The sequence below is a fragment of the Furipterus horrens genome, unplaced genomic scaffold (assembly GCF_987537825.1).
Source record: "Furipterus horrens unplaced genomic scaffold, mFurHor1.1.pri manual_scaffold_3, whole genome shotgun sequence".
Classification (NCBI taxonomy): domain Eukaryota; kingdom Metazoa; phylum Chordata; class Mammalia; order Chiroptera; family Furipteridae; genus Furipterus; species Furipterus horrens.
The window spans coordinates 135402104-135426097 of NW_028327173.1; the positions used below are offsets into that span (position 1 = coordinate 135402104).

Here is a 23994-nt window from a genome sequence, read left to right on the forward strand (position 1 = left end):
TGTACTATTTTTAGAATTTTTATGTAAGATTGAAATTATACATTATAAAAAGAAAAAAAAAGAGAGCTAAGGTTAAAAAAAAAAAAAAAAAAGATCCAAATTTGGCCCTGCATTTTTTAAAAGTTTTAAATATAGTACAGTAGTCTGGATCTTTCTAATTTAAAATTGGAAAACTGTGTACTTCTCTTTTTACTAAAAATAAATATTATAAATATCAATTTTCAGTGCCTTTTAAAGAAAATATGTGTCATTATAATCGTATCCTCTGTGTCTAAAATGAAAAGTAACTGTACTATCTAGAAAAAAGAAATCAAACTGAGAATTTTGTAAAGAATTTTGTTAAGGACAAATGTATATGTACTTACACATATGTGAGTATGCAAAGAGAAAGGCCTGAATGATTCATTCATTTTTTTGTTCATTCATTGCTTAATATTTTTCTACTAAGTCCCTCTGATATTGCAGGCACTTGCCAGGCTTTAGAGATATAACTGTCTTCAGGCTAGAGGAGCACACATTCTAGTGTAAGAGACACAAAAGCCAAATAAACGAATATAGAATACAGCACACGCTAGGATGCAGTCTATCGGACACAGGACGCTGTGATAGAGCCTAGGGTGGGGAGAGAGAAACACATAAGCACCCGCCCCAGCAGCCACGAAGCAGTTTAAGGCCTGTCACAGGAGCTGATCCACACTGGCCCTCCAGCCACTGTGGGTCTGCCCTGCGGAGGACCAGGAAGGGGCTTAGGGATTGTCAGGGAAACACTACACAGGTGGCCACTGTCTCCTCCATGTGGTGGGACCTGTGAGGTGTCTTATTTCCCTCCAAACACATTGAAGCTTACTTAAGGAAAGGCATTTATTTATAAAAAGAAATTGGGAGGTATTATTTCAATTTTCCACTGCTGTTACCTGTAGATTTCTGGTAACCCTGAGATTTTCTATGGAAATCCTTTCTTCTAATAATAGTGTTCAGGGAAATGATAGAATAGAAAATGATTTCATTTTCAGATTTGGGAAGACATGGCTCTCTCTGTATGAAACATATTTAAAAGTTTCTAAAATCTAGTATCTCTTGGCTAAGAAGCTCAGAGTTAGTGGAGAATCTACCAACTCTAAGCACTAAATTCCCAACTCTGCAAAGTTGCCCACTGTGAGAGATCTGAGCACAATTACTGGTACATGGAGCCAATTCCTGGTGTGAGCCTCCCGTATTAGGACAGTGCCATAGGAAGAACAAAAAAAAAAAAAAACCCATTAGAGAAGACACTGAAGACACATCGTGTCCCCATTCTGCACCACAGATTTACAAATGTGTAATACACGTATCGGTTATTTACTTGAAGAAAACAAGGTTTTTTTAAACTTTAAAGGGTGAGTAAATATTTTAAAGGTAGAACAGAAACCACTGTCAGTATCTGCAAGCCCACAGCTACCTCTATGTCAAAGGCCACTCAAGAGGGATGAGCAAGTTCAGGTCATAGTAAATTAGTGATCATTGCTCATGGAAGAACTTTAGAACAGGAAAAAGTGAGAACTAAATTGATACTATATTGAACGACCACAATGCATCTGCATTTTTTAAGCTTTCCCAATGCCTTTGTACAATGCTACAAAAGCATTTTCCTTGCAGTATAATACTTCAAATCCATGAAAATGCCCATGAAACAAATTACCTCCTAAAAACTGTGAGGCTAATTCCACTCAGAAAAATCATAGACAAAAAACAGGTGCTTATTTGCCTAACTGGCCATTCACAGGCCGGCCAGTTCCCTGAAGCAGGAGCACTGGAGGCACAGGCGAGATTCTGGTCTACCATTCATGCCTGCATTTAACTTCCCAGACCTGTACGTGTAGTAGACTGAATAACGCCCAAAAAGTGTTGAACATTTTCATTGTCAATCAAATTATCACTCTATCTTCAAATGATTAAAACAAGTTATATTTTTATATGAGGTGGCAGATGTTCACTGAACTTGGGATAACCATTTTGCAACAAATGTTAAGTCCTTATGCTGCACACTCCTTAAACTTAAGAGTGCTGAATGTCAGTTATATTTCAAAACTGAAAGAAATGCAAACAAACCAAGTTATACTTTTATCTCATCCAAGGAAATCCCAGATTTATAAAAAAAAACAGTTCAGTACCATGCAACTTCCACCCCAGCCTGATGGTCCAAGACTGCCACCAGCCTTCTGGGTTCTAACTGAACCAGACAAGACTGATACTCTTTCTTTTAAAGATTTTAATTTTAATTATTTATTTTATAGAGAAGGGCCAGGGAGGGAGAGAGAGAAGAAGAGAAAAAGTGATGTGCAAGAGATAAATTGACTGGTTGCCTCTCGCACACCCCCCAATCGGGGACCTGACCTGCAATTCAGGCATGTGCCCTGACCAGAAATCGAACCGGCGACCTTTTGGTTCACAGGCCAGCACTCAATCCACTGATCCACACCAGCCAGGGCAGGATTGCTATTCTTATATTACTGAACCAATGCTCTCTTCAGCTGATAGGACAATGAAACAATAATCCAAGAGGGAAAGAGGATAGAAATAAGCACTCAGCTGCTATGTCAGCTTCTACATGCTCTGGCCAGCAAACCTGCCAAGTTCCATGTAACTGCCCATTCTCTTGACCCTCCCTCCAGTGCGTATAGAAGGACGGTCATCTCCTGATATCAAGTCAACTGCCCACTTATCCACTAGACCCCAAGGCTCTAGTTCTTGGATCATTAATTTTTCACTGACTTGTGGTTGAACCAAAATTTCAAACTAAAAACACAACTAAGTCCTTCTTACGCTTAGAACATTCTCTTTTCTGGCTGTCATTTCATAAGGAGATGTTGACAAAGACCTTCTTAAAGAGGGTTAGTGACCTTGCTGAAGGCTGTGCTCTGTCTGCATAAGATTTACTTAAATTTATGTCCTTTTCTTTTTAGACCTCACTGTAAAAGTAAAACAAAAATTAAGAATTCAATGCTGTTGTATTTACTGCTGATGTTACTACTTTTGAAAAATTAGACTAATTTGCACCTAACTAGAATATATTCAAATGGTTCATTTAAAGCAACCATTGGTACTGTTTTAAATAATTTTAAATGAGTATCTGGAATTAGAGGAATGAGTCTGTTTATTTGTTTGTGTCTTGGGAGGGAGTTGTTATTAACTATTCTTTACAACTCCTAAAGACATCAATGGGAAATATGTATCAGTTCTATAAAATTACAAACTTCTCATATATAAGTACACTCAACTGAGATACTCGTGTCTGAATTACACATGTCAAGTGTAATTCCAGTGTAAATGATGCATGACTTAGCCATAACCCCACAGGACTGAATTTTCATTTCATTCATACATGCACTAAAATGTTAACAAGGGAGAAAACAGAAGGGTGGGGGCAAGAAAGGCCCATTTTCAATTAGTCATTAACTTCTGATGAAAGCCAATTTAAACAATAATGAAATGCCCTACTAATAACAAGCTTGAAATACTAAAATCCCACTTCTCCCTTTTAATAATGAAGTTGGTTTTCACCATCCTTTCTAACGGAGCTTGCTAATGGGGCAGGTATGTGATAGGATTATTGTCAGGACTTCTCATGGCCCTAGTTTTTCTGTTCTTCATCTGTGCTGGTGGAGTCCTATTGGTTACCAGAATTATACTTTGAGAAAATTAACTTTAAAAAATTTTTTTGCAACATGGAAGAACAGCAGTAACAAAAAAAGGAAAGCTGAAATACAAAAGGCAGTAAGTGTTTTTAAAAAGAACCTAAGGCACTAGATCAACAGTAAATCTAAGATTTAAAAAATAAACCTAAATATAAACATACCGGAAGAAAAGGTAAACAATGTTAAAAGGAGGAACAGATAGGGGAAAAAGGAGTCAGTTCAGTAAGAAATGAACTTCAAAAGCACTAAACAAAAACCTACATGGTACTCTGCTTAGAACACAAGCAACTGAATACAAAATACAGACACACCAATTTTCGGTCTAGTTTCACACTCAGTCTAAGAGAATAAGCTTGAAACTACCAAACACAAAGAAAACCCCAAAGGTTTCATTCCCACTCTGTTGGCAGCCCCACAGTCTCTCTCACCTTGCCCTCTCTCCTATTGGTCCACCTTCCTTGGCCCATCTGTCTCCTTTTCCTCCCCGTGACCCTCCTCCTCCTCCCCCTGTGGGCAGCAAACAGAGGAAAACGACAGGGTATGTAATGCTCTATCATTTAGGGTGTCCAAGAGTCAAGGCACACAGTTAGATGATTAAGGATTCTGTGGTTTATCCAACGAGTCCACCTCCAGCTGTCCCAGCAACTATGTCGCCGACACTATGAAAACCCCTCCAGCTCTCTGTGGCTGAGCCAGCTTAAATCACTTGTAACCCCACTTTTTCCCACCACCTCCCCACATGTTCATCAACTTTGTCAGCAGGAAGCAAGCAAAAGCCAGGCTGGGAAAAGGCACCTGAGAAAACAAACACACCAACAACACAGTAGAAATAATTGTTTCAACATGAACTAAGTGTTTCCATAATCACACTATTGAGACTTCAAACTAGGTGAATGAATGAACAATAGCATTACTAGACTGACAATATATTGAAAACAATTTGCTCACTCTATCTTTGAATTATGTCACAAATCAGCTACAGTCAGAAATAAATGCTATTATTAACTTGGTAGATTAAATCTTTGAAATTTTAATATTCCATCATTATTCATACATCTCTAACAATAAGACCTGACTTTTTCTTAAATGTGCCAAATAGATCATTTTACAATGTCTCTTGAATCACAGCTATAGAAATTTCAATTTGGCAAATACCTTATTAGATAATATTCCTCTTAGGAAGCTGCATTTCACAATATTTTCTTATACAGCTATTACAAAAAATAGCAACTGATGAATAGTTTCTCAGTCTTCAAAAAATAAAAAAAAATAAAATAATAAAATAAAAAAAACACAGAACCACCTGCATTTTGACTTGATTAGAAAGTTGTAGGGGATTCCAAAGAGAGGAAATGCTCAAATCCTGGAAAAATGCCTTTTCCAATTCCATGATAGGATTAAAACGCCCAATGTAAGGTGCTTTGTGTCAAAACCTATGTAAAAACACACCACCTGCTTTGGGACTCAGCACTTTTTACTAAGTACATGTACAATTTTCAAAGACTACTCATGAAGTTACTTTTACCTCCTCATGAAAAATGACTGTTCTAAACAAAAACAGCCAGCCCCTGGAGAAAGCAATTTTCTGAGCACTGCAACGCTCCGGTGAGCGAATAACAGATGCAGGCTGCCCTGGCAAGCCAGTGCAGAGAGCAGGCAGGCGAGTGGCAGGGCTGGCCCCACGGCAGGGCTGGCCCCACACATAGGAACACCTGACAGTGCCCAGGGCAACCGTCTCCGGGGATGTCTGCAGCCAAAGAGCAGGGAAAAAAGGCATCCTGGAGCCTCCCAGAACCGCAGAGGAAAGAAGTGATGGTCGGCAAGGACCTGCCACCCAGAGCAGATCGATGGGCTCACTGTCCCCACTTCCGTAGAAATGTTTGGAGTCAGATAACATTCCTATGAGAGTGATCCAAGCGTCACTCTTACAGTTTTCTGAACTCTTCTACCAAGATGAAAAAACATGTTTGACTAGCTAAATAAAGCACATAAGCAACTTAAATTAACTCAGAATGGCTTAAGATCTTAAAACCAAACAAACAGCCTCACTTTGATCACACAATCTTATTTTTTTAATGATTGATGAAAATGTTAGAGACCACATATTAATGTGAGTAGTCATTTTTCATACACTAACTATGCTCCCTGGTATACTAAAAAGGGGAAGCTTGTACAAAACCATCCTGCCTACACATGTGCCGGATCATCTGCAGAAGAATCAAATCTAGATACTCAAATAAGCAATGTTCTGGAGGTGACAAAGAACCACACTTCTTGGAAAAAGTGTGCTGTCCTGGCCACAGAGCAGGATCTAATGGCCCAATAAACTCTGAATAGCTTAGGTTTTCACTCTTTTCCTCTACTTTGAACAAGATACCAAGCAATTACTTGTTAATGTGGCTTCCAAAACCCTTTTTTCTTATGACCCACTCTGATGGCCAAAAAGAAATTCTAAAATTCCAGTTGAGAAAATCATCTTACTAGGCACCTCCCAAGGGAAGTTATTTTGGGATTCTTATGTTAATGAGAAGCCATAAACCACTTTCTGAAAGAGGTTACAGACCCTATCTTGGGCTCCTCCCTGTAGACTTGATGCCCTCACCTTTAATGCAATAAGCAAATGAAACCAAAGTTTCTACTGGGTGGGTGAAATTTACATTGTTATGCTAACACCCAACCAAACCTTCCCAGCTCTGCAGGACCAGACACCAACCCTAATAACAGTCACCTCTATCCAGAAGGCAAGAAAGAGTGAAGCAGCTTTACAGGAGAGCTGTGAAACAGATTAATTCTATGCTGGCAGGTTCTTCTCCACGTGAAAATCCTACTGGAAGTCGCCAAAGGCAAACTGCCAAAGTCTCCTGAAAAGAAATGATCTCAGAGTGCTCACCTACAACAAGAAAAGGAGGAGGAAGAGAAAACAGAGGAATGAAGGAGAAAAAGGAGAAGAAAGATACCCATTCAACTTTTAAGTGAGACCACTGGCAGGCGTCCCATATAAACTCCATGCTTTATACATCAATTAAATACACTTGGCATTCAATAAATTACATCAGAGGTTGCCACAATTACCAAGGTCAGTGGGCTGAAGGAGTCCATTGTTATTTTTATTCTTATTTAAACAAAGGCATCCCTCCAAATGAACAGCCCTGGAGAATGATATCTCACAAATGTATGGCATACTCTAGCTTTGCTTTCTGGTACCAATTCCCCTCAGCTGAAACCCTAATTTAATCTCATTTTCAACACCCCAATGCATTAAGAGAAACCACCAGTTAAAAGGTTAAAAATATAATCTGGCAGTTAACACTGATGCTTCTAAATTATATGCTTTACGGAAGCAAACGTGTTTATTTTGCTGCCACACTACCTAAATCCTGCGCCTCTGGGCACAATCAAAGAAGCTGGGGATGGCGCACTACACCACACCCCCAGGGAGATGCTGCAAAACCCAAATCCGCAGAATGTCAGTGAACCAATGGAACTGCACCAACGGACATGCCTTCCCTACAATCTGCTCTGACAGAGAGCTAAGTGGCCTGTAATAGATAACTTTTATTTACAAAATTTTATTTATAGGAATAAAATCTTTTAAAAAGATTTTCATAGGATTCCTTTTTTCTAGCTTTCAAATTCAGTGTTATTCAACGATCACTAATGTTCACAGGGATCAACAAGGCGAGCCTAAGCCGTCAAAGCAAGACTCAGCAGACTCCATATACTTACTGCATTTTATCAGCATCCTCCTCAGATTGTATAAGTTTTCATCACAAGGAAAAAAAATTGTGATTATGTATGATGATGAATGTTAACTAGACTTACTGTAGTGGTCTTTTCATAATACATACAAATATATCATTATGTTGTACACCTGAAACTAAGATAAGGTTATATGTCAATTATATCACCGGAAAAAAATCCTCTATAGAGATTTCTACTTAATCATCAGTTAATCTAAAACTTCCATGGTCCGTAAGTATGCCACGCCTGAAACACCCTGGGTAACCGAAATTCTTACTATATAAAGCTTGGCTCAATTTTCTTAATAAGCAGAAAATTCAGCAAATTGTTAGTCTCTTTTTACCCAATTACTTCTGGTCCAGAAGAGACAAGAGTTCTAGCTTTTGGAATGTTTTCTATCAGAAAACTAAAGGCCGTTTTTGATTTAAAAATAGTCACCAGGTGTAGCTAATACATTTACAACGAAAAGTCAAAAGTGTCAGCTCTTGGAGAAGTCTCACTTCAGACAGATCTTCAATAATAAATTGACTCATCAGCCACCAACATTCTACCAAAATCTCTGGGCTACCATCCCTGAACATTATTTCTCATTTTGAGAAAATATCTGCAATTTCTGTATCTTTTTTTTGTTATTATTGAGAGCAGGTGTCCATAATATACCAGAAAGAAAAATCTACAAGGCAAAAGGAATCAGCCCAGTACTCATCATAAGACAGTCTCTTTTTATGAGTCAATCAAAACTGAATGAAGAAGTTCATCAAACCAGTTTACAAAACCACAGTTCACAAATCAACTGGACTGCAGCCCCCTGCCAGCGATTTGCACTCACACACACTGAGGACAGACCATTTCCCTCCTACTCGTTGTCAAGTCATGAGGCAGGCAGCACACATGCTCACAGAGCCTGACTTGTGTGAGGTTGGTACTTAGAACACAGCTTTGGGGCTGCAGAGACGCCGAGAAGGACAAGGGCCTGAATTCAGAGTAGTGTATACCACCACGCCGCACTCTGCTATGTGTGCACCGTGTTTTACTACCATATTTTCCTTTCATTTGTTGTAAATCCCGTGGATAACCTGAATTTTAGACAAATCGTTATCTCTTATGGTCCCTATAAGAACTAGAGTGGGAACAAAGAAAGAAGACAAATATTCACTGGTGAGTTCTACAGACTGCAGTCTGCGTGTGACACTGGCCTGGGGGTAGAGGGGGGAGTCAGAATAAAAGAAAAGCAGGGGAGAAAAATGGCTTGTATCCCTCTGCCGTACACAGCTCTCTCCAGCAAAAGAAACATTTTATGGCAAGATCTCTGGTTCCTTGTGATAATGATTTTTAAAAAGAAAAGAAATGAAAATAAATAAATAAATAAACAAACAAACAAATAAAGCTGAAGTTGACTTCCAGAGTATCCCACCTGTCTTGCTTCAAATATATAACAAGCTGTACTCAATACGGTCTGATGGAAGGGAAAAGTCAACACACAAGTATATCTGTAAGGACATAAAAAAAGAACACATTGAATTCGGCTAAACAGCAAATATCACATATACATTATAAGCACAAAGCTGTCTAAAAACCTAAGGAAAGGACTTGGAAAATAGAAGATGCAGAGTGAAAAAGTGCAGACCCAGCCAGCACACGAGCACAAAAGCCCACTGTGATAAGCATCAGGAAAATATAATGGAAAGAATATTTATCTGTGGCTTCAGAGAGGAAAGATAAGACACCAGAGCAACTAATTTTGAGTAAAAATAAAGATTTGTCACTGTCAAAACATGTTTGGATTTGTTGCTTTTTCTTGAAAGATTTTTAATACTACACACTAAGATCATTTAAAACTGAAATTACTGTCAGCTTCAGACCACATCCCTGTAGTCATCCACTTTAATCCCTTCTCTTTCTTAAAGTTTAAAAGGAAAATTGAAAATTTACCACCATCTCATGTCAGGGCCAAACAGACAACTGTCAATGAGCGCCCATCAATGTATGTCCTGAAAAACCATGCAACTTAAAAGATGCAAAGAAGACAATGCTTTCAGGAAGCTAATTAAAGTAATATAAATAAACCAAATAAATACCCATTTAAAAGTCAATAATCCATTCTTTAAAATCAGAGCAGGGAGCAAAGAAAGGAGTAGGAAGCCATCATATTAGAATGCTTCTATTTCCAGGGCAGCATTTCTTCATCCACTTGATAAAATACCCTTGACCACACCCATCCATCCACTCACCTACCAGCCTGCTGAGTGCTTGGTCCTACACAAGGTGCTGGGACAGAGAGCAAGTGAAAGAGACCTGCCACTGGCCTGAAGGGGCTCTTGAAGAAGGGGACATTTACAAGGCACAGAGAGCCCATTAAAAATAACTGCTGCAGGCTAGAGCAAAAGGGAGGAGGAGTCAGGAAGGGCATCATGCTGGAAGTGACACCTGAACTACATCCTAGGTGAGCAGGATGTAGCAGAGGGAATGAGGTGTAAAAACCACAGTAGATGAAGAAAAGAAGAAGAAAGTTCTATGAATGCCTAATGGGGGTCGGGAGGTAGGCCCAAAGGGCAAAAAAGTAGGTTCTCTTGGGCTTGACATGGGGAGATGTGTCTTTCAAAGTGTCCTTTCCTTTAAATACCTAAGAAACTTATTTTCAGAAACCATGTCCTTAGCCACAGGCTAGTCTTTCCGAGATCTTTTGAATATCTCAGTGGATATAATAAACCTGCATTTCTTCTCTCATATACCCTGACTGAACAGATAAGAACCTTAGACATCACATGGCAATTCCTAATACTTCACCCCACCCCACCCCAAAAAACAGAATTTGTTTCGGATAAGCTATTAAAACATATCTGCTCTGATCAAGAAAAATATCTTAGGCTTATCTAGCATTAATCAAATTCTTAAAATGAAGGTCGGTTAGCTAACACTTTAAAAAGCAGGACATACAGTATGTATAAAATGAAGAATACAAAATATTTTTGTAGATGGACAATAACTAAGTGTATGCAGAAAAATAAAAATATTTTTAACATTTTTTTTCTTTCTTCCAAAATTTCATTAATGTTCTTTATATATCAGCTTTATAGCAAAGAGCTTTCTTAATTAATTCCATATTAGCTGAATATAAATGGTTTGCTTAAAAAATTTCCATTTACAAATTTGTCAGTGGAAGAAAGCTAAGTGATTAGTGCTGATGATTAGTGCTGACATCTAAAACTCATAAGAACCTATGACATATAACTTAAAAGTGGTTTAACCCTAGGAGAAATTGGGGTGAAATTACTACACAAGCAAAATGGAAGAGTACATGATTTATGGTAACTAACATGATGAGCCTTCAAGTCAATTAAAAAAAAAACAAACAATTAGGTCACAGAAAAATTCACTTCGACTGAGTTTAAGGAGCCCCGCAGAGCCCATCTCCTGAGGGAGTAGAGTGCTATTGTCCACATTTGATCTGAATGGAGGTAACAGGAAAAACAGGGGCAAGCATCCTCTGACCCTTTCCGTTGGCCCGAGAGGAGCATAAAGGGAACTGTTAGCAGGCAAAGCCACCAAGCAGTGCGGAGGGGCCGGCTCCCTGCAGGGCTGTCCCCCTACACCATGTCCACCATCCCAGATGGTCCACTGAGGACATCACCAGCATTTCTGTTGTTATAAACACAACTTTAGAACCTAATGCCAAACACTAAGATCGTTATTAAAAGTTATTACTGACAGTGATGTAGGATTTATGCTTTGAAAAGTAGAATATGTGTAAGTTTTAGAACTGAGACCTGGATTCAAATTCCTAAACTTCAAAATAGTTTACTAACAACCAGGCTGGATCATCGGAGTCCCTCCAATCTCCTGGCATCTCTGTTTCCCCATTTCTCTACAAGAGTGACATCACATCCTCTGAGGCCTGCTGAAATGGAGCAACTAGCACCTGGCAGGGGCTCGGTCCCCTTGCAAGTCTCTCACACTGTGCAAGGGATCCCAAGTTCTTACTGCCTCCTACTGTCGGTGAACTGCCAGGAGAATGAACATAAGGGGAAAGGAGAACCACCTTCTCTTCCGGGGCAGGATGCAGGATGTGGGCGGGCTCCCCTAGAAGCTAGAGAAGACTGCAGGCTTGCCACCATGGGTGAACTGTATTCAGCAAAATCAAGGAGCAGTTTGATTTCTTCTACAACACAGAGTCTATATGCTTAATTACCCAGAACAGTATTTCTACTAATAAACCCAAAACGTGAGCTTTGACAGTCATGGGAGGGGGTTGGGATGGGAAAATGGGCACACAGATTATTATACTGATTAAGATTTGTGTCTTTTCTCTCCCATCTGAGGAAAATGTGAGTTGTAGTTTTTTAATATTTAGAACAGTAGTACAGGGGCAGAGAACCATTATGAGACACTAATTCAATTGAAGGGCATCCTAGGGTGTGTAAACCACTCAAGTTTCACCCTTGTGTAGTTTATTACATTATCAGAACCACCTGATTGAATTAGTTCCCTGTAGTGCTTCCAAGTCTCTGCTTTTTCTCAATATAACATCTAATATTGCTTATCAAGATGCTATATTTGTCCTTTGATATTTTGCCATGCAATACCTTAGGATGTCTATTTATTAAGAACTTTTTTTTTCCCCCAGAAATCCTGGGTCTAATGCGCCTCAACACATCTGTAACCGAAAAGGTTTAACTGCCTTCACAGGAAGGCTGAAACTGTACAGCATGAAGCTATGCCAGCTTCCAGAAGGGTCTAAGTCAACAGCTCCATCAAAGCCTTCAAGTTGGCATCTGGTCTAAGTTAACACTTAAAATAAACAAATAAAAGACACTTTTCCTGGCCTGTGCTTTTTGGATTAGCTGAACCAGTGTCACTGCCAGAACAAGCTGTATTAAGTACTGTGAGTGAGGAGACGAAGAGGAACTATGAAGGTTTTTTCCCTTAATCAATACTAACAGGAAGAGCAAGAGACAGGAAAGGAAAAATCAACATACAGTGACATTAGTATCCAGGCAAAGACAGACCTGTACTTGAGAAGACAGAACTTGAAGCCCCTTTCCCAAGCTACAAACAAAATACACATGCTAGCCTAAATTATCACCAGTAATAGCAAATGAGAAAAGAAAGATTTTAGGGGTACATGCCACAGCGCATGAGATTAGAGAGCTGTTCTGCACGAAGAATAACTCAATGCACAGCTTCAAAATCAGAGAAATAAACTTTGAATTATTTTGGATTATAAAAGCAGGTACTTCCTTGAAGCATTAATTTAATTGTAATATAGTCCAGTAAATATGAATGCAGATGTGAGGAGAATTCATATTTTTACTCGTAGGAGATCATATATTTGATTTTTTTTTTAATACACTAGGAACATTAGTGGGCCAAATAAATATGTAGGCAATTTCCCCAAAAGAGTTCAGATATGTTGTGAACATTTAAAATTTTTTTAATCTTACTAGTAACATCATTAAATGAGTAAAGGTTTGCTACTATGTTTAGTAAGAATACCCAGTATGGAAAGAATTTGGTTAAAAAATTAATAAAGTGCAAAACCACACACACAGCAGAGGGATGATTTATGAACAAGCGTGTTGAAATCAGAAAGGCCTGGGTTCAAATCAGAGCTCCGTCGATCCTGGACCAGTTTCTCAATAGCCATGCATGAGTGATGGTACCCATCTGCCTTGGTCAGAACATAAGAAGGCCAAGCGTGAGCAGCACTCTGCACAGGACCTGACTAAGAGAAAGCACTCTTAGTCAGCCTTAGAAAGCACTAAGACATTATCTCTGTGCACCTACCCAAAGAAAGAAAGAGCCAGGCCACCAAGTAGCAACAGCCTAGCCAGAATTTCCTCATTCTTGGGGTGGGGTGGGGGGGCTCAGATCCTGATGCTCCCTCTTTAATGATGATTTTTTTAACTGTGCGCTTCTAATCTAACCAGGGATCTGCACTTCAATTCAAAAGGAGCAGAGAGCCCTGAAGATGAGGCAGAGGTTACATGGGAGTAATGGGCAGACAGGGAAAGCAAACAGGACAGTGAGCAGAGACCCTGTACCTGCTGCAAACAGAATGTGAATCTGCTCTGCTCTCCCAGCAACAGGATTAATACACCACCAGACAGGCTGTTCTATGGGCAATACAGTCCCACCTGTCCCCATACTTGTGCTGCTGGGGACAACTGAGCCAGAGACAGCCGAGACCCTGGGCTACCATAACAGCCTGTAGGAGGAACACCCAGTTATTCCTCCACAAGGGTGGCTCACGAATGGTCTTCACACAGCCTCCATGGAGGCTGGGGAAGGAGGGCCAGGGGGCTGCAGATCCTCTCTGTTGGTGGGCAATGCACATGGGACACCATCACTTGGTCATTCAGGGGAACCAAGGTTCCAGAGGGCAGCTGGCTGAGAGCATAAAGGTTCTTTGATTCTTGGTTGCTCTGCCGGTTGGGGTTTGACCCCAAAACATTCACAGGTTCCAGCACAAGCTTCCAAACCACACTCCTGAGTGAAAGAATGATAGCTTTATCCCTCCATGACCATCTCTCAGGGGAAGGCTAGGGCCAGCATGAGCTACTGTCCCATGCAGAGGAAGGGATGCAGAGGAGGAAATGAATGACAGAAAACACAGACCCTTTTGGAGATTTCAAATAAGTTCTGTCCTGAGAATGAGTTAACTCACCTTCTCAGAAAGCTGAAACTGGGCCGGCTACCTCCACTGGAATAACCGATATAAGTGAGCTTTTCATCCTATTATTTCTGCTCCCAACTGCAGTGCTGAAACATTCTTCTGGCCCATTCACTGTCCTAAACCTGCAAGATGCTGGTCTAGATGGCCTGCTGTACTCAAATCTGTTAGATGTATTATTTCATGTCAGGTGGCCTTTAAAGGACTGAAAACCTGTGTCACATATTAGCCATCCTTGATGAAAGCTCCTTATGTACGAGTCTACCAGACGCATGGTTCTCAGCTAAGCTAGGCCATTCTTCAACTGCAGTGCCTCAAAGAATTTCAGGAGATAATATTGATTATGGAGATTAACAAGTGCAAAGAAACTCACAGATGACTTACACCTGATAAAGTTATTCCACAAATGCTTCTGTTAGCTAAAATTTTCAGATCATATAGTACTTAATATTTGGAGTAACTCATCTAAAAGGCTAAAATTATGCTTATTAACATAATTGATAACCTGAACAAAACAGAAAACCACTCAACAAAAACCCGGTGAATTCTTTTGTATTAGTCTGTCCGCTCTGACAACTGAACCACAGGCAGATACAGTGCTGGGTGTCTGACTTGTCTATTGCTATGTAACCAACCATCCCAACATAGCAGCTTAAAACAAGTGGCACTCACAGTTCTTCAATTTGTCAGAAACAGCTCACCTCTGCTCAATTGGCTCAAGGATCCAAGATGACTTCTCTCACATGTCTGCGGCCTCCACCGGACTGCCTAGGGCTTGGCCGGGTCTCCTCTACTTTTGTAACCTCTCACCCACCACAACCATTCTCTCCAGCAGGAGAGTCAGGCTTCTTTTCATGGCAACTGTCTTCTCAGAGGGTGTTATGACATAAATTTATATATTGAAGTTCTAATGCTCAGTATACCACAGAATGTATTTGGAGACAGGGTCTCAAAAAAGGTAATTAAAGTTAACTTAGGTCCTATGGGTGGGCCCTAATCCAATGTGACTAGTGTCCTAACAAGAAAAGGAAGGGCCACCAGGGCTGGACACAGACAGAGGAAAAACAGAACAAAACAAAACATGTGAAAACACAGCAAGAACAGCCATCTGCAAGCCAAGCAGAGAGGCCTCAGGAGAAACCAAACCTGCTGACACCTTGATCTTGGACGTTTACCCTCAAAAACTGTAAGAAAAGTAATTTCTGTTCTTTAAGCCACCTGGTCTGTAGTGTTTTGTTATGGCAGTTGTAGTAAACTAATACAGAGAACAAAAACAGAAGCTACAACACCCTGTAAGGCAACATCAGAAGTCACAAAACTTCGCTTCCTTTATACAGACTGGTCAAAGCAAATCACAAAACTAGCCCAGATTCAAGAGGAGGAGAATTTCCTTCTTATGGGAAGTCCAGCCCACATATTTAAGGAACTACTGCTGACTGTATTTGAAGATAGCAGGGGAGTCAAAACCCAGAGTTCTCTTATTTGGTCTCCAATCTGGCTGCAAGACCAACTAGGAAAGCTGAGTAATGTCCACCTCAATAACATGGCCATTGGGTACAATCCTTTCATTAGACAGTTTATAGGGTTAAACAACTGAAAGCTTATTAAGTGAAAATAGTTCAAATATGTGAAAAACTATGTTGAGAAGCATAAACTACTGACAAACACATCAAGGAAAAATACAGATTCTATCCTGAACCCAAACTATGATACGATGCAATCTCCTGTATGACAGCAAGAATCCAGTCTGCCTAATTTTTTGGTGTGAAGCATACTACTTTGTGTCTAGAATCCTTGTGCAGATAAGGTAATCAATCAAGTGCTTGAGAAAACTCTAATTGCATCACAAGTTCCATGTTCCATGACTGTGTCGCAGGAAGCACAAGAAGGCCAGGCATGGGTGGGAAAGGAAGAGGGACTTCTGAGGCTCCTTGGAGGCACTGGGTAATAGGAAAGAACAATCTTATACCAAAAGCCTAGAGGCCAAACACGCAACTGCCTGCTTTGGTTGGATTCTATTAAACCAGCATAAATTAGAATGTAAGTACAAAGCTTGAAATAATGCTTCTTATCCTGAAGACAGATTCTGCACAAGCAGAAAAGCAGGAAACAGAGTTAAGTGTTTGAGAGTGAGAAGCATTATGTGGATGGCTAGAAATAAAACCTCAATAGAGAATGACTTGCAATCGTCTTAAAACCTGCTACTGAAAATACCCCCGATGCATATTTATTAGGTTTGTCATCCAAGAGGCTTGTATTCCATAGCATTTCCAGCCATCATTAACAGGCACTAATGACCACAGCCTTTCAACGCCACGGTGGTGCACTGCAATGCAGCTCAGAGCAGCTGGCAGAATCAGAACAGATGGCCTGCTTCCCTTCAAGGCAGAACTTTCTGCAGGTGACAAAATGACTGTTAGGTGACTGACAAAAAGAAAAATAAACAAAGGCTGAAACTGGAGTATCTGATGTCAGTAAAGTAGGCGGTTAGTACTGCAGGGAGCCTTTAACTCAGGCCCTTACGGTTTGGGAGGATTGTTTAGAAAGCCACAGCAGTGCTACAGAATCTGCGTTCCTTTCAATTCGAGAACCGTTCACTGAGCCCCAGAGACACCTCAGAGCTGAGTGGGGCACACTGGAGTGTGTCACAGAAACCCATTCCTTCAAGACACTCGGAGAGTACCCACCATAAAGGTGTGGTCCGCACTTTAAGGGGGGCGGAAGTCAGAGTTCCTACCCTCAAAGGGAAGCCCAGACAGTTTCAATGAGCTCTATTGCAATGCAAGTACCACTCTGGGCAAGCAGCACAGTAGACTGAACCCAGTTTGTGTCTAGGAACGTTAAATAATTGTCCTTATATTTGTTCACACTTCTCTTTTCCCTTTGGTAAACTGTGTACATACTTTACCACCTTAACTAATGGAAAGCTAGGAATCCTCTGGCTGTAGGAGCAAAACCCACGCAGGGTAGCTTAAACATAAGAAAGTAAATAAAAACTGGAAAAGGTGGGCACTTTCAGAGGACACAGGACTATTTTCTCAGAAAAGCTTTTCCTGATTATTCTGTCTACAATGATCCCGCCACTACCTTATCTGTAGCACTTTACCCCAACAGTTCCCACTCCTGTCCACCCTATCACCTATTTCCCCCCTTGTCCTGCTTTACTTTCCTCATAGCACTCTCTGAGATTAAACATTTTATCTACCCTTTTGCTGGCTGAATTGCCACCAACCATGCAGGTCGGGTCATAGTCTATCTCATTTGCTGCTGTGTATGGCCCAGTGCCTAGGGCAGTGCTGGTCCTCAGTCAGTACCTTTGAGTCATTGAATGAATGAATGACCGACTACACAGAACTCCAGGCAGGGGATGCGACAAGGTCTTCCGAGGGACTAGAACCAGAAACCGGAACCAGGACAGCTGCCTGCTAGCTCACACTGCATTCTCTCTGCCTGTCTCTGGGGCCCCAGCCTCAGCTTCTCTCTCCACTTCCCGCTGCATCCCTCTTTACTTTCCCCACTCCCATTTCAGAGCTGAAAACCAGCCACAGTCTCTCACACCCTTAGGATAAAATCCATAATCCTTCCAATAACTTACAAGCCTTTCATAACCTGTTCTCCCATTCTCACTCTCTCAGTATTTCATTCAGCCACTCTTTTCCCTGGTTCTCGTGAGGAGCAATTGGAGCACTCACCCCTGGGTCTCAGAATACAGTGTTTCCCCTTCCTCATCTCTCTTTGCCTCTCACCTCCACTGGCCATCCTCTTCCTGGCACAGGGTGAGATGCCTGTTAATGCTCTAAGTTGCTATCTCCCTAACTGGACTATAGGCTCCGCAGAAAAGGACCAGCCCTGCCCTGCTCATCACTGCATCTGGGCAGAGCATGGAGACACTCAAATATTTCTGGAATAAATAAACGAACTGTATATGGGTAATGACTGTTCACTAAGGGTCTGTGACAAGAACAGGATAGCAATTCACAAGGGACAGGAATGTGTCTGCCTTGTCTAGCTGTATTCTCTGTGTGGAAGAGTAGACACCCTAAAAATATTTGTTGAATGAATAAATTACTGGCTTGCCTAATGTAACTCCACCCCTTTTTCTCCCACTTGAGAAAACATACCAGAATGCAAGTGAATAAAAAAAAAAAAATGACAGTATTAAAGGGACATCTTTGAATCATTTGAAAGATCCACACTTTATTACTTGTCATAAAGTACTGGCCACATACCTCAAGCTTGATCATATGAGGCAGTTGAGATACTGGTTGAAAATAGTTGATTTAGACAAAACTAAGAAATATGAAACATTTTCTGCTCTCATTATTTTATTTTCCAAAAGATGAAGGTGACAATAAGTCCAGCAAGAACTAATAACAAATCATTCTTACCCTCACTTTTCCTTTTATAAAACAATTCTGCACACCCCAGGAAAAACCTTTAATTAAATGGAAAGAAGTTAAAAATACCTTTTTCTCCCACACCAGTGAAGTCAACAGATTGCTGTGGTCTCCATTCAAAAGCCAGTCTACAGCCCCACACGTTTGCTTCAGAGAGGTCACCGTTGATCCCTGCACAGCAGATACAAAACCACTGCCCAGATGTGGCAATATTAGTCTGCCCCAAATATAGCAACTAGCATGTTTTAAGGTTGGTGGGGGGGCAGGGTTCTGGGTACGTGCTTTATCTTTTGCATAAAACATGTCTGGTAAAATTGCTGGGACCTGAATCAACCTGGTTTTATTTTTGTTTACATAAAACATCCCCAAATATTGATCACATGATGAAATGCAACCAAAAATGAATAGTCCTAATGAAGGCTTCAGTCTTGGTGTGTTTAGAGAGAGAAATAAATAAATCTGAGCAAGCCAGACGAGAAGCCATACAGACAGCCACATACCCCAAACAAGGCTAAAGTTAGTAAAGGAATATATAGCAACCCAAAGCCAATAACATCATGACCCTTAATAGCCTACAGAATTAGACACTCCGTCCACACCAACAGATCTGAGCTCTTCAAATCAACCCACATACCAAGTGACAATGAATGACAGTAAAGATTTTGCTTTATAAAAGACGAAAGAAAGAAAGAAAGAAAGAAAGAAAGAAAGAAAGAAAGAAAGAAAGAAAGAAAGAAAGAAAGAAAGTTAGTTCAAGGGCCTTTAGTCTATCAAGTATACTAGTGTCTGATGTCTTTGGGCCCAAATTAGAGAGGAGGGTGAGAAAAGGGAAAGTGTTAGGGTATATTTTAAGGTTTCTTATTACTGCCAAGGGGAGGGGGAGTCAAGGCAAAGTGCCAAAGTGAAAACAAAAACAGCATCTAGAAATAAGGAGCTGCTTGTTTAAAAAATAAAGACCATAAACTTTTTAAGCAATGGTCCTCTGTCTTATTTGATAGAACACTATACCATCCAAAGGGAAAAAAGTAGGTACTTCCTGAGCTTCATCTAGACCTTGGTCAGTTTCCACTAAAATATTTCATTTTCAGACATATGTATAAGCCTTCATTTTCGAGGTTTTAACCTGTTTTTGTCCCAAGGATCCCATTAGCATTCTGGGAAAGCCTGCTGAGAAACATGTTTTTAAGGGCATAAAGTAAAATACAAAGGATTACAAGTAAAGTCAACTACCTTTAGTTATGAAGATAGTTTTAAATCGTGACACATTAGTAAGTGTAGTCTGTATATATGCAGTAACTAACAAATCTAGCAGTAAGTCTGTTTGCTGTCTATTCTCACAATTGAGTGAAATGCTAAATCTCAGTCTGAGTTATAGTGAAAACAAGAGATGCAATTTTTCTCCTAAGTTCAAGGACTCCCTGGATTGCATCTGTGGACCCTAGATGAAAAACCCTTGGTTGAAAGAGCCAATAAAAATCCATTTGTGAAACATCAAATGAAAAGTAAAGCCTTGCAAGATATACTATCCATTCAACTGTGAGGTTAGAGAAACTAAGAGTATAAGCAATATTTTCCCAAAAACCATGATGGGCCATTAGTCAGCAAGAGAGCTGTATGCTTCAAATTGAATCCAGAAAGGGATTCAGCTCCCATAACGCAAGTTACAAAAAAAAAAAAAAAAAAAAAAAACACCTGAAGCTTTGAGGAACTGACAGCAGTGAAGTGAAAAAGCAGTGACCTGGCAGTGTAGTGCTCAGCTCAGCTATGAACTTAAAAAAGTCTCCTTCCTTCCTGGAGCCTCAGTTTCTTCATCAGTAAAATAAAAGGGCTGAACATGTACTGGGACTTCTTTGGCTCCTTCAAGCTCTAAAATTCTATCTGATTATCTCTTCCTTATGCTAGCTATTTCAACCTACTTAGCTTAATTTCAAAACATCATTGCCTTTCTTAAACTTGGAACAGAAAAGTTTTACCAAAGTTAAATGCCCTCATGTACAGCCTAACACCAATGGGACAAATATATGTCTGCCACTGTCATTGTTTTAAATAACCTGTTTTGCACATACCTACTTCATAAAAAGCAGTCACAGTATTGGTCTTTTCTGCTATTTAAACAGAGTTCTCATTCAAATTCTAGCAACATCAGCTCAAGAATATACAATATCAACACAAGCCAGGGTACCTAGAATACATTAATTATACATTTTCCACGTTTCAGCCAATTAACAGTACTTCAGGGTACAGACCAGGAAGGCCCTTGATGACTACCTAATTAGCGCTAAAAACACAGAGACAGTGAGGGACTAAGCCAAAATCACAAAGCCAGTCTATAAGAAAGCAGGAATAAAATCCAGGTCTGTACCTTCATGTTCTCTCCACCACACCAACTGCCTCTCAAATCCTGCCACACTTCCCCAACTTTAAACCTGTACTCAGGTTTAAAATAAACTGTGAAAAAGACCTCACAGACCAATCATTTTTTTCTACCTTCAATGTCATGAGCACAACAAAAAGTTGCAGATATGATAAATTCACCGGTTGGAGTCATGAAATAATTCAATTCCATTTACCTGCCAAGAAAGTGATGACCCTACTAAAATCTTAAATACCTGGAAATACCCTTAATACTGTGTAAGACATGAAAAAACGCCTAAGTATTTCTACATGGACACAGATATATACATATATAGCTTCTCACATATACATATATACACACGCACAGAGACATATACAGTACACACACAATTCCTGTCTGTGCTCCAGGATTTCTCAGTGACATTTTACTATAAAATTTAAAGGAGAACTGGAAAGGACAATCACACAACAGTTTCAAAAAAAAAGGAGAAAGCTTTGTATTTTACAAAAGCTTCTATCAATATTGGGCACTTTTTAAAGTTTTTATTGTATTTTTTCCATTACCATTTAGTCCCCTTAGACCCCCTCCCCCAGAAATCATCACACTGTTGTCCCCGTCCATGAGTCCTTTTTCCTCAATATTGAGCATTTTTAGATCTCAAGATTAATTTTATCGGTAAGAAAATCTACAAATTATCTGTTTATCAATATTTTATGTCCTAGATGATCAGGCATGCAAAGCTGATATTACTTATTGTTATTGCTGCTTTAAGAGGGAAGATACTATCTCAAGTCCTAAGGATGGAATATGAATTAAGGGTCTTTTTAAAGCCTACCTGCTTTCTCCTATTCCCCCACCATTATTTGATGCATTCAATATTGCCAGAGACTCAAAAACCTACTCTCAAAAAAGAACAGAAAAATACCACAATTCTTCTTAAGTACTCGAAAACCAAACTAGCATCTTCTTAGCAGTCTGGTCTCAACTCATGTTTCACTTCCTCAGAGACTTGCCCTGACCTCCTAAAGAAAACACCTGCCTAGAGCAGACATTCCCTGAGTTAACCCACTTCTGCTGAACACTTGGCAACACCTGAAATTGTCATTTATTATTCATTTGTTTACATGTTTCTCTCTGTTTATGCCTCCCACATCACACTATAATGAAAGCTCCTTGTTCCCTGCTGGTCCTCAACGCCTACACAGTGCTGGCACATAGTAGGTACACATGTGACTGCTGAGTGTCCGGTGAGTGCCAACTCTGTCATACTCAGTGTCTCCTGGAAAAGCATTAGAGAACATGCAATTGGCCATGTGTTTCCCTAGCCTACTTTACAGTAAGCCTATGATACCAGGACAATCTAGGGTATAAAACCTTTCTAGGGCATTTTAAAGCTAGCTCTGAACCCAACACCTCTCCAGGCCCATTCACACATGGCTTTTCTGAAACATTTTAACAATGATTTCCTCAAAAGGAAATAATGAGATCAAGTTCTGGCATATGTTAATCTTTCCTGCCAGGATCACAATGTTAAACATACTTTGCAGCCAGCCACACAAACAGAACCAAACTCCACAAAATTAGCTTGGGCTGAGGTTACATAAGAGAAGCTAAACCCTAGTTTGGGGGGGGGGGGTTCCTGTCATCCCTCCCTCCTTCCAGTGAACCCTAACATCTGTCTTTTAAGCGCAACTAGATGCAGATGAGAAAAACGTTTATTGTCACATAGCTTCAAAATAGGCAATGAGATTTCCAATAACACAGCACTTACCACTGTAGCAACAAAGTGAGGAGGACTAGACAACTGGGAGCTGTACTGTGTCTGGAAGCTTCTCTTAAAAACACTTGTATAAAATTATTTTTAAGTCGGCAGTTACTTCAAGGTACTCAGTTATCAAAACACTTTCTTCAGAGTTCTGAGGTTTCCCACACTCATGATTTCTCACATGGACGCTAAACCTACCTATCAGCACTCATGATGTTCTCAATACACGTCTTGCAACAGAGAAGGACAAAAGCGCGGGTTCCCGGGAGTGACACAGCCAAGGGAAAATAATCTTTTCTCCTCCAGTACTAAACCCAAGTTGCTCTTTCTCCCGAGTTTCCTGCACTTCCCCCTCCCCACGCCGTTCTCCTTTCACTGCCCAATTTTACCAGCTTTAATCCGGCGAAGCCTCCCTCCCAGCTTATTAAGGGTAAACAATAGAAATGTCACAAGGAAACTCGGTAAGTAGATGAAGTCTCTAATTGCTGCCGTTTAACGATTGCGGATAATTACTATCTTCAAAATGTGGTTTCCACAAGCGAAGAGGGAGCCAGGAAGGGCGCCGAGGCTGGCGAGCTCCTCGCCGCCGGGAGGACATCTGCGAGGCCGCGGCCCGGGGTGGAGGGACAGAGGGGGTGCGGCCGGAGCCGCTGCGTCCCTGCCGATCCAGGACGCGCACGGCGCAGAGAACCGAGGGCCTGCTGGCCCGCCCGGGTCAGGGACAGTTCACTGCCCGAGGGCTGCGGCTGCCTGCCGCGGCCACCATAACAATATGCTACGCGCTACCCGCGGACGCCCAACCCCGGGCTCACAGGGAGCTGGGATAGAGGGCCCCTCGGGGCCGGGCCTCGCGAGCCTCCCAGCTCCGCCAGTCGAGGGGTCTCCTGCCACACAGCGAAGTGCCTGCGACGGTGGCGCCTCAGCCCCGGCCCCTACCGACCCTCCGGGGCCCAGCACGCTCCGGGAAGTCGAATCCCTGCCCCTGCGATAACACCAAGGACTTCGTCCGCGAGTACTGAGCCCCGCGGGGCGTGAGGTAGCCCCAGTGCCCGCTGCCGCCTCCCGGGACCGGCCCCACTCCTCCACTTCCTCCCCCGCCGTCCTCCGTGCGGATAGCGCATCCCAGCTCCCGCCTCAGCGCCCGCTGTCCCAGCCTTCCGAGCTGCTCCAGACGTTCCCAACGCCCTGGTGGTCCCCAAAGAGTGCCCGAGCCACCCCGCTGGCACCGCTTCGGGATGCGGGCGCGGGCCAGCTACCCAGCCCGGAGCGCTCGCCGCCCGCCCCCAAGCTTCCCGAGGTCGGGGATGCCCGGACTCACCCCAATACCACCAGCTCCCCATATTTCACCGGCTCCTTATTGGGGGCGCAGTGCTCCTCCTGGTCGGGGGAAA

General features: G+C 41.3%; 1 long non-coding RNA gene across 1 annotated transcript in view; it reads right to left on the reverse strand.

Annotated features, from left to right (window-relative positions):
* LOC150015985 (uncharacterized) overlaps positions 1-23994 on the reverse strand; it is a 53112-nt gene extending 29118 nt beyond the window's left edge. The window contains exon 1 of the long non-coding RNA XR_016510026.1: positions 23922-23994. This is a non-coding gene — a long non-coding RNA (uncharacterized LOC150015985). The remainder of the gene's footprint in view (positions 1-23921) is intronic.